Source organism: Callithrix jacchus, chromosome 2 (assembly GCF_049354715.1).
Source record: "Callithrix jacchus isolate 240 chromosome 2, calJac240_pri, whole genome shotgun sequence".
Lineage (NCBI taxonomy): Eukaryota > Metazoa > Chordata > Mammalia > Primates > Cebidae > Callithrix > Callithrix jacchus.
The window spans coordinates 7,022,986-7,041,174 of NC_133503.1; the positions used below are offsets into that span (position 1 = coordinate 7,022,986).

An 18,189-nucleotide genomic window follows, 5' to 3' on the forward strand; every position below is an offset into this window, starting at 1 on the left:
TTTGGAGGTGACACAAACATTCCACTCCTAACACCATTTTTCAGGTGAAGCAAAACAGGGCCAGAGAACTTGTAACTCATGTCAAAGCCACGTGTGTGTAAAGTAATTTGAAGAGTGCCTGACACATAGCAAATGAACAATACCATTATCTAGAATTACTTAACTTGCCAAGCGTCAAAGCTCAGACAGTCTCAGCTCAGAAAGTCTAAGATGGGCCAAGTCACAAGAGGATGGTCTAGGAAAATTGACCAGGGCTGGGCGCAGTGGCTCACAGCTCTAATCCCAGGACTTTGGGAGGCCAATGCGGGTGGATCCCTTTAGCTCAGGAGTTTGAGAGACCAGCCTGGGCAACATGGCAAAACACTGTCTCTACTAAACATAAAAAAATTAGCTGGGTGTGGTGGCATGCACCTGTAGTCCCAGCTACTTGGAGACTGAGTGGGAGGATTTCTTGAACCTAGGAAGTGGCGGTTGCAGTGAGCCAAGATTGCGCCTCTGCCTCCAGCCTGGGAGACAGAGCAAGACCCTGGACAAGAAAAAAAAAAGAAGAAAATAGTAATATATTTTTTTTTTTTTGAGACAGAGTTTCGCTCTTGTTACCCAGGCTGGAGTGCAATGGCGCGATCTCGGCTCACCGCAACCTCCGCCTCCTAGGTTCAGGCAATTCTCCTGCCTCAGCCTCCTGAGTAGCTGGGATTACAGGCACGCGCCACCGTGCCCAGCTAATTTTTTGTATTTTAGTAGAGATGGGGTTTCACCATGTTGACCAGGTTGGTCTCGATCTCTCGACCTTGTGATCCACCCGCCTCGGCCTCCCAAAGTGCTGGGATTACAGGCTTGAGCCACCGCGCCCGGCCCGAAAATGGTAATATTTTTAGGGCACCTTAGGGTTGCTTGGGCCCAGAGACGAAGGGCCCATGGCTCATCTACTACCCTGGCAGCTGAGAGATCAACATCTCACCTTCCTATAAGCCATTGTGTGAAGCCCAGGTGAAACATTTGGGAATAGACTTTGAGAGATAACAGGAACTTTGCCTGAAAGGTTATGGTGACTGGGAAACAGGTGGCTCAGGCAGCCAGGCTGTCAGTGCCACTGAGGCCCAGCGAGGTGTGGCTGGGTGTGCCATGGACTGCATTCTAGGGAGAGCTACGCCAAACCTGAGCGCAGGTGCCACTCAGGCTTGAAGTGCAGTGGTACAATCATAGCTCACTGCAGCTTTGAACTCCTGGGCTCAAGTGATCCTCCTGCCTCAGCCTCCAGAGTAACTGGGACCATAGGCACATGCCACCACACACAATTCATTTTTAAATTATTATTTTTTTAGATGGAGTCTCGCTCTGTCGCCCAGGCTGGAGTGTAGTGTTGTGATCTCTGCTCACTGCAACCTCCACCTCCTGGGTTCAAGTGATTCTCCTGCCTCAGCCTCCCAAATAGCTGGGATTATAGGCGCCTGCCACCATGCCTGGCTATTTTTTTTGTATTTTTAGTAGAGACACGTTTTCTCCATATTGATCCAGCTGGTCTCAAACTCGTGACCTTGTGATCTGCCTGCCGTGGCCTCCCAATGTGCTGGGATTACAGGCGTAAGCCGCTGCACCTGGCCTGAATTGTTCTTTTTTAGAGATGGGGTCTCACTACGTTGTCTCAGGAGGCTGGGACAGACACGAGCAGTCTCCAGGAAGACTGCAGGAAGGCGGGGCTTCATTCTAGCATGTTTCCTGACTTGGGATAGAATTGGTCTCAGAGCTGAGGGTAGAGCCAAGCTGCCCATGGAGCAGATGACAGGTGGGCACAGGCAGGCAGGAAGAAGTGGGTGGACTTGCCTCTGGCTGTGGTCAGTATTTTTCCCTGACCACACATGGTCGTTTCTTTTAAGCATTTCAGTAGGTAGAATGGGCACTGTCTCTGTGGGTGGCACTCAGGAGATGTGCCAGTCCCCTCCTCCAGAGCCTCCTCTCCATCCCAGAATCTTCCCTCCAAGCAGCAACTCAGCCAGACTTTCCTTCCTTGTTCTCCATAAAGCCACGAACAACTCAGTGATCCACAATCTCCAACCTTAATTTCTTACCAAAATTATTTTTCTTTCCTATAGTTATTATAAAAGTAATGGCCTTTGCCTTAAAACGTGGAAAATACAGAAAATTAGCTGGCTAATTATTTTATTTTTATAGAGACGGGGTCTCCCTATCTTGCCCAGGGCAAGAAAGATATTCCACCAATGGAACAATGGAATAACACAAGATCAACAGGATGAAGATATTAAAATAAACACACTAGAATATCAGAGAATTGAGAGGAGCCCTACGGCTCTCTAAATATTTTGTAGAAGTCATGCTTTCCATGATTGTGTCAAAGATATGGTAAAGGGTGATTTATTTATATTAACAATTCCCAGTCCACCCTTAAATCCTTTTGACTTTAAGAATATGGTTGGAGTTTTAACCTACATTTTTAATATACAACAAAATCATCGCTTCATTTATTGTAATTTCTTTTTACAAGATGAAGTCACATTTAAAATATTTTCACTTTTGACATTGAGATTTTGGTCTCTGTTTTAAGTGCCTTTTCTTTTCTTTTTCTTTTGAGATGGACTTTTGATCTTGTTGCCCAGACTGGAGTGCAGTGGCTCGATGTCGGTTCACGGCAACCTCCGCCTCCCAGGTTCAAGTGATTCTCTTGCCTCAGCCTCCAGTGTAGCTGGGACTACAGGCACACGCCACTAAGCCCAGTTAATTTTTTTTTTATTATTAGTAGAGACGGGTTTCACCATGTTGGCCAGGATGGTCTTGATCTCTTGACCTTGTGATCTGCCCCCCTTGGCCTCCCAAAGTGCTGGGATTACAGGCGTGAGCCACCGTACCCGGCCCTACATGCATGTTCTTTAAGAGGCTCTTTTCTGTTACCAAAAATCCAGGGACCTTTCTGTATATGTTGTTCTGTGTTATTAACAACCAATGCAAGGTCAGCTTTTAGCTGGACTTCCTGGCTCATGTCTGTAATCCCAGCACTTTGGGAGGCTAAAGTGGGTGGATCACTTGAGCTCCAGAGTTCGAGACCAGCCTGGGCAAGCTAGGGAGACCCTGTTTCTATAAAAACAAAATAATTAGCTGGGCATGGTGGCATGTGCCTGTAGTCCCAGCTACTCAGGAGGCTGAGATGGGAGGATCGCTTGAGCTCAGGAATTTGAGGTTGCAGTAAGCCTTGATCATAGCAGTATACTCCAGCCTGGGTGACAGAGAAAGATTTTGCCTCTAAAAAAAAGTAAAAGAAAAAAGAAATAGATGAGTATCAGTTCTAGACCCCTGAGATGTTCATCTCCGTGTAGACAGATGGTTGTCCATGATATTCGTGGTGGAACCGCTGGCAACTGAACATCATATTTAAAAGTCCCCTGGCATCTCTGGGCTGGGATCTTCCATCCCCACCCCGTCTCCTTGCCATTTTCATTGATCAGGTAGAAAGAAAAACGGCACAGGTGATGCCCTTTGGAGTTTGCCTTGACTTCCTGCCGCCCTTTGGTGTCTGATGAAGGCCTCGTTTCCATGCAGTGGCTGAACCAACTGCGGGGCCGTGGGTTGAGAGGCTCCTGTTCACCTTCTGTTGTCCACTTACTCTTGCTGTGACCGTCGTGCCGTTTGGTGCTTTCATCCTTTTTGCATGTGTGTGTTTTCCAAATTAGTAGTTTGCTCTTGTGTGTTGACCTTTTTAATATTCTGTATTGTGATTGGTTGGTCTTACCATTCTCTCTCATTTTCAGCCTGGCTAACCCTCAAGGGAAGAGGTGAAACAGCTATCCAATAAAAATAAAAAATACTGAAAAGGTCAAAATACACTATTACAATAAATTACCATAACTCAAACAGGGAAGCAGGCATTAAAATTCTGATACGTACAAGGATGGAGATTGGCATGAGAGTTGAAAATGGCATTGCATTAATGCACTTGGATGTCAGAGTTCACCCGGAAGAGAGTAAACATTCTAAAACCAGAGTCTGAACATTATTTTGTGAGTCTTCTACGCTGTCATGCCCCGGCATTGTTGAAGAATAGAAATGCTGTCCTGAGCTGACGACGTTCACAGTTTTTCCTTCTTCCCCAGCAGTGAGGACAAGAGGGGAAAAAGAAAGAACAAACATCGTCTCTGCAAGATGAAACTCTTAAATCTGGCCTGCCAAGACTCTGTTACAGTTTATGGTTGGTCAAGACACAGGACATTCATTTTATTTATTTTATTGTCTGGGTTCTACAGGGTGTCATTTTGCAGAAATGTCAGGTGCATAAGATAGAAGTGCATAGGCTGGGTAATATGGCAAGCTCCCCTCTCTACAAAGAATAAGAAAATAGGTGGGCATGGTGGCTGCTGTGTCCCTATAGTCCCAGGGAGGACTGAAGTGGGAGGATCACTTGAGCTTAGGAGATCAGGACTGCAGTGAGCCACAGTTGTGCCATTGTATTCCAGCATGGGTGACAGAGTAAGACCCTGTCTCAAAAAATAACAATAGGCCGGATGCTATGGCTCAAGCCTGTAATTCCAGCACTTTGGGAGGCCAAGGTGGGTGGATCATGAGCTCAAGAGATTGAGACCATCCTGGCCAACATGGTGAAACCCCGTCTCTACTAAAAATACAAAAATTAGCTGGGTGTGGTGGTGTGTGCCTGTAATCCCAGCTACTCGGGAGGCTGAGGCAGGAGAATCACTTGAACCCAGGAAGCAGAAGTTACAGTGAGCTGAGATCATGCCACTGCACTCCAGCTTGGCAACAGAGTAAGACTCTATCTCAAATAATCATGATAATAATAAAAACGAAAAAACTGAAAAAGAAATAACGAGTAACCTAGTTCTAACACTGCCGTGGGCTTGCTGTGGCTAAGGCAGTTTCCCTAACACTCTTAACCTAGTTTGTCACATAAAAACATCAAAATAATTGTGAATATCATGCAAGATATTGGGGATAAAGGTGCCTAACACAGGGTGTAGCACTCTGCAATTCCCGAGCAGTATAAACTATCTTTTTGTTGTTGTTGCTGAGACGGAGTTTCGCTCACACCCAGGCTGGAGTGCAATGGTGTGATCTCGGCTCACCGCAACCTCCGCCTCCTGGGTTCAGGCAATTCTCCTGCCTCAGCCTCCAGAGTAGCTGGGATTACGGCACGCACCACCGTGTCCAGCTAATTTTTTTGTATTTTTAGTAGAGACGGGGTTTCACCATGTTGACCAGGATGGTCTCGATCTCTTGACCTCGTGATCCACCCACCTCGGCCTCCCAAAGTGCTGGGATTACAGGCTTGAGCCACCGTGCCCGGCCATAAACTATCTTTTACTCACCCCCTAAGCTCTGTGATCTTGGGCAGGTCTCCTAACCTCTCTGAGCCCTGGTTGCTATCTCTTTTCTAGAGCCAGAAGAAACTTCATGGTCAAGTTCATGATTCAGTGACTTGCCAGGGAGTCCGTCTCTTCCCTCCATTCCATGTGGGCAGCAAAGTTCAATGAATCAAATCTCCAACCCACAAGGCCATTTCATGTTGGTTGGATCAATAGAAGCTCCATTTTTTTTTTTTTTTTCCCTGAGATATCGCCAGCAGACATCACTTGGTGGCTACTGACAGCTGGGCAGCTGGCAGCTGTGGCCCGCTCACCTCTCCTGCCTGTCACCCTGTAATGATGGCAGACCCCTACAGGGGCAGGGTGTGCTATTAAATACCTGACGGAACTTCAGGGGACAGGGCTTCTGCTCATGGGCATCGCAGTCTAATCGGCTCCTGCTTGAACAAATCATCTCTTAAGTGCTGGCGTGAAGAAAGCTGTGTTAATCTACTACATCATAAACCTTCCCCGCAGTGTGACGCCGAGATCCAGACAGATACTAATCTGCAGCCATGCTGTCAGTTTTGGTTTTGACACCAACACTTTGAATTGCCAACAGAAAATCGTATTTGACATTTAATTCCAATCACACAGAAGCTTTCATTGAAAGCGCTGTCAGTTTACCTTTATTTGGGAGAAAAGGAGACAATATGCTCATGTCTTCTGGTAATTTTTTTTCCCCTTGGAGGAGGTGGGGGTGGAGGGGAGAGAGGAAGAAAAATCAAACTTCAAATAATGTGCCAGCTGAAGAAGTGCCGTGATCCTCATGCCGCCCTGTTGTTGAATCTACTCACACGTGCCTTTGGTTTTCATACTCTGACATTTGCCGCATTCCAGTAAATCTCCATCATTTTACACAGATTAGGCATTCATTCAGGTCAAATCGGGATTAATTAGTCAGTCCGAACCAGCCAGTGGCACCAGTGTGCCAGCAAGCATTTTTAAATAATCTGTTCTTGTTTTGAGTCAGTGTTTTCCAAGAGTGGGACCTCTGGAGAAAATTGCAATCAGGTATCAGATAGGATTGGTAATTTTAAAAAGCCAAATGTCAGTTTCAGCAATGTTTAAATCTCACCTGTCACTAGGATGCAAACTTTTTCAACCCAAGGCCTGTGGGAAATAAAAGGACAGGTGGAGGGCTGGAGAGAGAGAACGTGTTCAGAGAGTAAGAGAACCAACCTAGAGGCTGGGTGCGGTGGCTCACATCTGTAATCTCAGCGCTTTGGGAGGCCGAAGCAGGAAGATCTTTTGAAGCCAGGAGTTCAAAACCAGCCTGAGTAACACAGGGAGACCCCCTGACTCTCTTTACAGAATATAAAAAAATAAGCCAGGCATGGTGGTGCATGCCTATAGTCCCAGCTACTTGGGAAGCCGAGGCAAGAGGATGGCTTGAGCCCATGAAGTCAAGGCTGCCAGTGAGCTATGATGGTGCCACTGCACTCCAGCCTGGTGACAGAGTGAAACCCTGTCTGTGAAAAAGAAAAAAAGAACCAGCCTTTCAAATCAAGAGTGTTTAATCAAGAGTGTTCCAGAACCAGCTGGAGGGCTGTCTAAAAGATACATCTCAGTGGGTGCTACCGACTTTCTGATGCAGTGGGGCCCTGGAGTGCAGCCCCCAAATTTGCAGTTTTAACAAGTTCCCAGGTGATGATGATGTTGCTGGCCTGGGATCACCCCACTTTGAGAATCACTGTTTTATAATCAGCATAGCTGGTGGCCTTTGGATAGGGCAGAATGGAAATGTACGCTGAGACTCGAGAGTGGGGCTGGGGAAACGTTTACCTCCAAATCGAACAGAAAACACATCCCCTCTCTCGCCCTTTATCCATCCCTTTGTTTCCCACAGGACTCAAGTTGAGAAAGGTAGCATTTCAGTGGCAGGCAGGATTTAAACACCGCTAAAATGGCTTTCTTTTCTTTTTTTTTTCTTTCCATTTTGAGTCCTGTCTGATACTTGGTTGCAATTTTATCCAGAAGTCTCATTCTCAGAAAATGCTGACTTAAAATAAGAACAGATGATTTTAAAACCCTTGCTGGCATATTGATGCCACTGGCCTGCAGACTTGGCAGGGAGGTCAGAAGTGCAGCCCCAAACCCGCCAATATTTGAGGACCAAGGGACTGTATTAGTCTGTTCTCATGCTGCTGCTGAAGACATACGTGAGACTGGGTAGTTTATAAGAAAAAAAGAGGTTTAATGGACTCACAGTTCCATGCGGCTGGGGGGCCTCACAATCATGGCAGAAGGCGAAAGTCACGTCTTCCATGATAGCAGACAAGCAAGAATGAGGACCAAGTGAAAGGGGTTTCCCCTTATAAAACCATCAGATCTTGTGAGATTTATTAATTACCACGAGAACAATATAGGAAAAACCTGCCCCGATGATTCAATTCTCTCTCACCGGGTCCCTCCCATAACATGTGGGAATTATGGAAGCTACAATTCAAGGTGAGATTTGGCTGGGGACACGGCGAAACCGTATCTGGGATTAATTATGTGCTATGGCTGATCTTTTCCCAACTCACCTGTCGTCTTCCCATATTTTGACTATTTTGGCAATACAGGAAGGTGTAGGGGCCACAGAGCAAACCAAAGGTAACTTATTTGGAGCACTGAAAATGAAATCAAAAGTGAAAGTCTCAGTTAGCATAACACATGCTCATTATGTGTGGGAGAGGCTCCAATATAGTATAAAGAGCACTACATTGGGATTCAGAAAATCTAAGTTCCAGTCTTGGCTTTATAACTTGACTGTCGCTTGAGATAGCTGAGCCTCCATCGTTTCGTCTGTAAATGGAGGTAGTGATACTTATTGCATGGAATTGCTCTGCAGGTTAAGTGAGAAAGTACATTGTATTAGTCCATTTTTGTACCGCTATGAAGAAATACCCAAGACTGGGTAATTTATAAAGAAAAGAGGTTTAATGGACTCACAGCTCTGCGTGACTGGGGAGGCCTCAGGAAACTTAGTCATGGTGGAAGGGGAAGCAGGCATGTTTTATGTGGTGGTAGGCAACAGAGATGGTGTATGTACGAGGAAATGTCAGACACTCATAAAATGAAACCATCAGATTTCGTGAGAACTTATTCACTCTCACTTGTAAATCATGGAGGAAACTGCCCCGGTGATCCAATCACCTCCCACCAGGTCCCGCCCTTGACATGTGGGGGTTATGGGGATCACAATTCAAGATGCCATTTGGGTGGGGACACAGAGCCCAACCAATATAACACTTTACACAAAGTAGATGCTTAATAAATGCTTGCTTCTTTCTTCCTCAGAGATATCCCTCATCTAGGCCATCTTTTTTCCTTTAAATTATATTGACTCTATTGTGGTTATAGAGCAGATAAATTGCTTCAGCTGTTCCCTTAACATGGAGGTGATTTTGTTACTCTCCTTTGCACAGATCAGAGGTCTATCTTCCTGTTTTGTTTTGTTTTGACTGTTCTTGTCAATAGAGATGGGATCTTGCTATGTTGCCCAGGCTGGTCTCAAACTCCTGGCTTCAAATGGTCTTCCTCCTTAGTCTCCCAACGTGCTGGGATTATGGGCATGAGCCACTTGCCTGGCCAGAGGTCTATCTTTATAAGAAGATCCTGAGAGGCCACTTGGCTCTCTGAGGATTTGTGCTGGAGAGGAAGGAAGACAGAGATGATGAACGTGGGGTGTGGGGTTGGGGTGGCTCAAGGGAATAGGGAGATGGTCTTCTCTCCCTTCTCTTCAGACTCTAGGATCCTCTGAATCCCAGAGGATCTAAATGGCATCTAAAGCTTCCTGGGAGAGAAAGGCTTAATCCTTGCAATGGGAATTTCACTCAGAGATGCTACTTGGAAGAAATACTCATATGATTCTGCCACATATGGGGAGCTCTATTCCCATAGCAACAGAGACAGAAAAAGGCAAAATCTCAACTGGGCTTGTGAGGCAGTGTGTCTTTTAGCTTCTTGATGGTAACTCTGTTGGGCTGACCTGAGCTTCCTAGCCCTTTGAATCTTGGTCACCCAGCTGAGAATGCCAGATGGCCATGGCAGGTGATCGGTGTTCTTTCAGCAGCTACTAGCTGAGAGCTTTCTCTGGGGGCTTGTTGCTGTGGATACACAGATGAATAAGATGCACTACCTATGTGGTACTTGCCCAAAAGGACTCGAGGGGCTGGTGGGGGCATTTGTAACCCCCAATTTCCATTACAGTAAGAAATGTGTTATAATAGGACCAAGTAATATGATCAATGACTGATAGGAAATGACTGATTCAGCAATAAGTAATCAGCACCCCCCCCAAATGGTGATGGATTGTGTTGAAGATCAGTGAGGTAGATGAGACATTTGGTGGCATCAATGTAGAAAGCCAGGGTCAAGCTTAGAGTTGGATTTGTATGACGGGAGACTTGGCCTTGAAAAGGAAGACTAGCAAAAGCATGGTGGTTGGCCAGGTATGGTGGCTCACACCTTTAATCTCAGCTACTAGGGAGGACTAGGTGGGAGCGTCACTTGAGCCTAGGAGTTCAAGATCCGTCTGGGCAACATAGTGAGGCCCAATCTTTACCAAACCCCTGCCCTCCCCACCAAATTAGCCAGGCACTGTGGTGTGCACCCGTAGCCCAACTATTTGGGAGGCTGATGACAGAGAATCACTTGAGCACAAGAGTTCAAGGCTGCAGTGAGCTATGATTGCATCACTGCACTCCAGCCTGGGTGAAAAAGGAGGACTCTGTCTCTACAACAAATAAACAAACAAACACCAACCTCAAAGCATGGTTCCTCTTTGTCCTAGAGGAATAGGTGTTTATCACCGGGGAGTAGTTCACCAAAACAAGGTCCAGATGGCCAGAGGCTCAGGTGCAGGTGTCAGTGGGGACAAAGCTCAGTTTTGAGAATGAGGCCACCTGTTCAGAGGACTGACTGACGTCCAAATGCTCGGAATATGGAAATGGAGCTCCTCAATTCTCCCCATTTAAAGGCAAGCGTCCCTCAAAGGTCTTAGAGGGCCTGAGATTTCCCTGGGTACCAGGAGGCTTCAGGAGAGCTGGGTGAGCAGGAATGAAAAAAAGCCCATATTATCATCAGCGGCTGTGCGCTGCCTGAAGGTGGCAGGTGTATCAGATGAGGCCTGGAGGGCCCTTAGACCTCTGTATTCCAGAAGTAGTTTGTTTGACAGTGAAGGAAGAAACTGGACAAAGATTCCCCTGGAGCCACTTGTGCTGTAAGACGGATCCCCACCCTTGGGCTGTGGACTGATACCGGTCCATAAGCTGCCAGGAGCCAGGCCACACAGCAGGAGGTGAGTGGCGAGCAAGTGAGCAAAGCTACATCTGTATTTACAGCCACTCCCCGAGGCTCGAGGCTCGAGGCTCGAGGCTCGAGGCTCGCATTCCTGCCTGAGCTCCACCTCCTGCTACATTAGTGGCTGCATTAGATTCTCGTGGGAGCACAGCGCGTACCGTGGATTGCGCATGCGCGGGATCTAGGCTGCGCGGGATCTAGGCTGCGCGGGATCTAGGCTGGCGCTCCTTGTGAGAACCTAATACCTGGTGAGCGGTCGCTGTCTCCCAACACTCCCAGGTGAGACCGTCTAGTTGCGGGAAAACAAGCTCAGGGCTTCCCCCGATTCTACATGATGGTGAGTTGTAGCATTATTTCACTATTACAGTGTCATCATAAGGGGAATAAAGTGCATAAGAAATGTAATGCTTTTGAATCATCTCAAAACCGCCCCTGCCAACCCCATCTGTGGAAAAATTGTCTTTCACGAGACTGCTTCCTGGTGCCCAGAAGGTTGGGGACGGCTGCTGTACAGTATCGCCCGTCACCTTCCGGTCTTCAGTACTCCTGATAATGTGTGACATGCAGGAAAGGCCTGCCAGAGACGCAGAGTGAGAATCTAATCGTCCCCGCAACTGTCTGTGGACAAACGGCCTTCCACAAGGCTCGCCCTGGTGCCAAAATGTCTGGTGACGGCTGCTGTAAGAGGACTTGAAGAAGCTGGTCTTAGGCCGGGCGCGGTGGCTCAAGCCTGTAATCCCAGTACTTTGGGAGGCCGAGGCGGGTGGATCATAAGGTCAAGAGATCGAGACCATCCTGGTCAAAATGGTGAAACCCCGTCTCTACTAAAAAATATACAAAAAATTAGCTGGGCACGGTGGTGCGTGCCTGTAATCCCAGCTACTCAGGAGGCTGAGGCAGGAGAATTGCCTGAACCCAGGAGGCGGAGGTTGCGGTGAGCCGAGATCACGCCATTGCACTCCAGCCTGGGTAACAAGAGCAAAACTCCGTCTCAAAAGAACAAAACAAAACAAAAAAGCCTGACCAACATGGAGAAACCCCCTCTTCACTAAAGATACAAAATTAGCCAGGTGTGGTGGTGGGCGCCTGTCATCCCAGCTACTCGGGAGGCTGAGGCAGGAGAATCACTTGAACCCAGGAGGCAGAGGTTGCAGTGAGCCGAGATTGTGCCATTGTACGCCAGCCTGGGTGATAAGAGCAAAACTCCACCAAAAAAAAAAAAAAAAAAAAAAAAAAGTTGGTCTTCTCAAGGCTCCCAGAAAAGAGGAGACGTTCAAAGGCTCACCATCTCTCTGTTTTTTCCAGTTTCCCTGCCACCTGGGCGTGGAGAAGGGATGTAGGGAGTGTTCGTGTGTGCACGCGTATGTGTGTTTGTGAGCACAGGCATGTGTCTGTAGGCGTGTGCTTCCCTGCTGGTCCCTGTCTAATACTCTTCTTGTTGTGAGAAGACCGTAGCGGCCATGGCAACAGCAGGGACTGACATTGTGGAGAAACGCGGAAGGTGTGTGAATTGTCCATTTTACACTGCTCCTTGCATGCCGACGCTCTCCCGGGTGATAATGAAACAGGAGGAGGACGGGAATATTGTGTTTTCTGGGCCTGTCACTTTCTGGGGCAGCTGGCTGCTATGCAATCTGGTGAAAACTGTTGTCCCCAAGTGAGAGCTACCTGACCAGGGCACCGGATGCTCCTCTGTCCACAGGGGTGTTGGTTTATTTTACCTTTCAGCACCTCAAGACCTAGTTAGAGTGAGCCGATTTCTCCAGTCTTAACTGAGGCATGGGAAGCCTTGCCTAATGTCTGTGATAAAGTAGATATCCAAAAAACATTTATTAAGGATAGTGGTGGTGGTGAGCATGAACAAATTCTTGGAAACAGAGTGGTGGTAAAGACTCAGTTGATACATCTCTGCCCATCAGATTTGAATAGGAAGAATTAAGCTGATTGATTATATTACTATTTGAAGGTTACTTTTTTTGTTTATTGATTGATTGATTTCTTTATTGAGATGGAGTTTTGCTCTTGCTGCGCAGGCTGGAGTGCAATGGCACAATCTCAGCTCACTACAATGTCCGCTTCCCAGATTCAAGTGATTCTCCTGCCTCAGCCTCCCAAGTAACTGGGATTACAGGCGCCTGCCACCACGCCTGGCTAATTTTTATATTTTTAGTAGAGACGAAGTTTCACTGTGTTGGCCCGGCTGGTCTCAAACTCCTGACCTCAGGTCATCCACCTGCCTCGGCCTCTCAAAGTGTTGGGATTACAGGCGTGAGCCACCTTGTCCAGCCTGGTTTCTTTCTTTCTTTCTTTTCTTTTTTTTTAATAGAGCATGGACTTTGTTGCCATCCAGGTCATTGTGTGACATTGGGCAAGTAACTTTAAATCTCTGAGTGTCAATTCTTCCCCCAACTTCCTGGGGTTATGAGAATCAAATATGATTGAGCATGCTAAGTACAAATTATAGTCAATAAATATTAATGGTCATGATCATTGCATAGCGTAGCAGTTAAGGACGTGGACTCTAGGGCCGCACAGTGTACGTTTGACCTCTGACACTGCTGCTTACCTGCTGTGTGACCTTGACCTCTCTCTGTCTCAGTTTCCACATCAGTGAAATGGGCGCCAGAAGAGAGCCTACCGTAGGAGGTTTAATGATGATTCAATTAATTAATTTTTGCAAATTGTTTGGCATAGTTCTTGGCATACAGTAACTGCTATAAAAGTGTTTGTGAAATCAGTAAATGAAATTAAGTATTGCATTCTAAGTTTAACATGGAGAAAATCTCCTGACAATGAGAAAGATAGTTAAAAACCCAACGTTTCCCAAAATTTGCACATGTGGATTATTTCTGTATTGACCAATTTGCCATGCAACAAGCAACCTCAAATCTCACTGGCCTATACCAACAGTAACTTTTGGCCATGTTTTATGTGGGTTACTACTGTGACTCATCAGGTCTCTGTGCAATGTATCACATCACTCTGGGATCCAGGCTGCAGAAATATCCTCAGTGTGAGATGTGTGCATACTTTCCTTCTTTGAGCCAGAGTCTTGCTCTGTCACCCAGGCTGGAGTGCAGTGATGTAATCACAGCTCACTGCAGCCTTGAACTCCTGGGCTCAAATGATGCTCCTGCTTAGCCTCCCCAGTGGTTGGTAATGTAGGTAGTGAGTTAAAAAAAAAAAAGAAAAAAGGAATAACCAAGGCTAGGTAACTTATAAAGAGAAGTTTTTTTGACTCACCACCATGTTCAGCCATTTAACATTTTTTTTTGTAGAGATGGGGTCTCGCTATGCTGTCCAGGCTGATCTGGAACTCTTGGCCTCAAGTGATCCTCCCACCTTGTCCTCCCAAAGTGCTGGGATTACAGGCATGAGCCACGGCACCTGGCCTGCCCATACTTTTGACAAAGGGGAAGAGCAAGTGATCTGAGAAGAACCCTGCAATTGCATTTAAAACTTCTATTTGGATGTGACGTGGTTAAGCTCAGGCTAGTCACGTGGCAGTGGATTGAGATGTACCATTTCCTTCCTGGGAAGTCCTAGCTACTCAGGAAACTGAGGCAGAAAAGTCACTTGAGCCCAGGAGTTGGAGGCTGCAGTGGGCTTTGATTGCACCAATTTACTCCTGTCTGGGCAACAGAGCAAGACCCTGTCTCTGAAAAAAAAAAATTGAAGAAAAGGAAAAAGGAATAACCGAGGCTGGGTAACTTATAAAGAGAAGTTTGTTTGACTCACAGTTCTGCGGGCTATACAAGAAGCATGGTACCAGCATCTGCTTCTGATGAGAGCCTCAGGTAGATTCTACTCATGGTGGAAGGTGAAGGGGAGTGTGTGCTGAGACAGAGAAGGAAGAGGTGACAGGTTCTGTTCATCAATGACTTGGAACCATTTATTCAAGGTTCCAAGGACAAAAGCAAAGGGAGAATTATAAACCAAACTGATATGGTTTGGCTTTGTGTCCCCACCCAAATCGCATCTTGAATTGTAATCCCCACGTGTCAAGGGCAAGACCTGGTAGAAGGTGATTGGGGAGTCCTGGGGTCCTGGGGGCAGAGCCCTCTTGAATGACTGGGGATCAGTTTTCAACATGAGATTTGGAGGTGAAAAACCCTATTGAACCCCATTACGCACGTTCCATGTACTTCAAAATATGGAATCTATCTGTCTCCAAGTTCCGTGGAAACAATGATTTGTGTGTGTATTAGTCTGTTTTCATGCTGCCATAAAGAGGTTTAATTGCTGAAAGAGGTTTAATTGACTGACAATTCCGCATGTCTGGGGAGGTCTCAGGAAACTTACAATCATGGCGGAAGGGGAAGCAGGCACCTACTTCACAAGGTGGCAGGAGAGAGAAGCGTAGTTGTAAGAAACAAGGTCAAATATAAGTCCATCAGATCTCATGAGAACCCATTCACTATCACAAGAACAGCATGAGGGAAACCTCCGCCATGATGCAATCACCTCCCACCAGTTCCTGCCCTTGATACGTGGGAATTCCGGGGATTATAATTCAAGATGAGATTTGGGTGGTGACACAGAGCCCAACCATATCAGTTTGGTTTATAATTCTCCCTTTGCTTTTGTATGATTTCTAGGGCAAAAAGGGGGTAAAATGGGGTAAAAGACAGAAGGCTACTTACTTATGTAGCCATGTTCATACCAAAAGTCTTGCTTCTTAAATCAACCTGAAGTCCATGTAGGGTTGGTATTTTCTTGAAGCACAATTTCGTGGTATAACTTAAAGCCTGGTATGTTTAATTGTAAGTAGAGAAATTGCTTTATGAAATAGATTTCTCTCAGGCCAGGGACAAAATATCTCAGATACTTGGGACAGTGTTATTTTTAGTGATAACAGTGCATTCACCTACCAATGCAGGATACCTTTCTTCAGAATCCAGAAAAGGTGCTTTTACAAGGCAATTAGCAAAATTGTGTAATTTACACCTGCAGGCTCTCAGAGTGGCTATCTGTCTGACTGGTTTTCATCTGGAGCTGGAGAACGGCTAGAGTCCTGGACATCCTACTGTGATGTCAAAACAGCCCTGGGTTATAGCACAAAGGCGGTTTTCATACATTGCTGATAGAATTGTAAATTAGTGCAAGATTTTCTGAAGGGAATCTGGCAATCTGTATCAAGAAACAACAAAAAATTGCACCCTTTGACCCAGCAAGTCTATTTTTAAGTATTCAGCTTAAGGATATAATCAGAGTCACAGACAATGATCTATGCCTGAAGACGATTATATAAAAAATGGGAAACTGCTTAAATGTTCAAGGCCATTAGTTAAACTGTGGTGCATTCATATGATAGACTTGAAGTCATTCATTAAAATAATCATTCTGTTAACATTTTAGTGACGTGGGAAAATGCTGATGATATTATTTTTAGGGTAGATTATAAAAATCTACATATCATGTGGTCTTAGTTATGTAAAAATTACAAAAAAAATCAACTAGAAAGAAATACATCAAGCATTAATAATGGCTATTTTAAGTTATGAAACTATAGCATCATACTTATTATTTCTTTATACTTTGCTATATTTTGAAGTTTTTCTACAATGAGCATGTCTAATGTATTTTATATTGTCTTTCTATTTTTAATTTAATTTATTTAGGTAATTCAATTTATTTAGGTAATGCGTTTCTGTGTGACAAATCCAAACTGTATTAGGATATATAGTAAAAAGTCTATTGTCAGCCGGGCGCGTGGCTCACACCTGTAATCCCAGCACTTTGGGAGGCTTAGGTGTGCAGATCACTTGAGCCCAGGAGTTAGAGACCAGCCTGGCACATGGTGAAACCCTGTCTCTATCAAAAATACAAAAATTAGCTGGATGTAGTGGTGGGCTCCTGTAATCCCAGCTACTTGGGTGGCTGAGGCAGGAGAATCCCTTGAGCCCGAGAGGTGGAGGATGCAGTGAGCCAAAATTGTGCCACTGCACTCCAGCCTCAGTGACAGAGCAAGACTATCTCCAAAAAAAAAAAAAAAAAGTTTATTGTCAATATCTGTCTTCCACCCATCCATTCATTCATTTATTTATCAATTGCCTATTTTTTCTCTCTGGAATAAACGAGTATTACTAATACCATGGGTATACTTCCAAAAATATTCTATGTGTATCCAAGCAAAAACCCCTACCCGTATATCTTCTTTTTCTCTTTCTTACTTATATAAATAGTAGCTTACCTATATTCTGTTCATCAAAACAAAAAAACGTAATATATTTCGGTAGTAATGCCGTATAAGGACATGCAGAAACTTCTATATTTTAGGAATTGTTCCATTCTTTGGAGGTATCTTAATATACTAAAGTAACATTTAAGCTGCTTTCTATCTTTCTTTGTTGTTGTTATAAAGAATGCTGTAATGAATAGCCTTGAACATAGGTGATTTCAATCACATGTGACTTTTTCATTTTTATTTTTAGTGGAGATGGCGTTTTCGCCATGTTGGCCAGGCTGGTCTCAAACTCCTGACCTCAAATGATCTGCCTGTGTCAGCCTCCCAAAGTGCTACAAGCCACCGCACTTGGCCACGTATATGACTTTCATCATCAGCAACAGCTGATCACGACTATCAACAAGGATTAGTTAGGCTCACTCCCCATATAGCAGTTAATCCTTTGAGAAACACCTGTCTGACTAACATATCCACAGACCTTCTCCTTTAACTATCCTTGCTGATAGTCCACTTCTGTTATTTCACACTTATATGGGGCTATTTTTTAAATATTAATTTTTAAAGACAAGATCTTGCTCTGTCACTCAGCCTGGAGTGCCATCATAGCTCATTGCAGCCTCAAACTCCTGGACTCAAGTGATCCTCCTGCCTTGGCCTCTCTAGTGGCTGGAAATACAGATGCAAGTCACCACATATAGCTAACTTTTAAATTTTTTAAAGTGACAGGGTCTTGCTCTGCCTCCCAGGCTGGTCTGAAACTTCTGGCCTCAAGTGATCCTCCTGCCTCAGCCTCCCAAAGTGCTGGGGTTACAGGCATGAGCCACATTGACTAGACTACAATTCTTTAAGATACTTCTGCAAACTTGACCTCATTTGACTCACATATGGAATAGGTAGGGTATTGAATAGCCCCATTTCATGGCTGAGAACAAAGAGCAAGTAGTCGATTTCCCATTTGGCTACGATCCCACTACAGACCAGAGCCAGCTCTCTCGACGTCCAGCCTCCAGTCTCTTTGTTTCTTCTTACCTCCTGGATGTACATTACAACTTTAACCTTCACAACTTCTTGCTTTTGACAACCATTTATATAGCAAGACAACTCATTTACTTACCGGGGGCAATATTTCACTACCAGCTTTTCTTGCAGATTGTACCAGGGTGTCACACCGGTTAAAAACTAGACCTTCTGTGTTTGATTTCTTCATTGAGATGTGATGACTCTGGTGGGCTATTTCTACCTAAAAATATTGCAGCTGTTCTCATTGGCATTGACTTGAGGGCTTCTGTCTCCAGTTTATCTCCGTGTTGGAACAGACCCAGAGCTATTTTCTGAGGACAATCTTGG

General features: G+C 45.3%; 1 protein-coding gene across 2 annotated transcripts in view; it reads left to right on the forward strand.

The window, feature by feature from the left end:
* The first annotated feature begins 10,878 nt into the window (after nt 1-10,878).
* LOC118149171 (uncharacterized) overlaps nt 10,879-18,189 on the forward strand; it is a 300,718-nt gene continuing 293,407 nt past the window's right edge. For both annotated transcript variants that reach the window (XR_013528662.1, XM_078354318.1), the window contains exon 1: nt 10,879-10,992. The gene's annotated coding sequence lies outside the window, so the exon portion shown is untranslated. The remainder of the gene's footprint in view (nt 10,993-18,189) is intronic.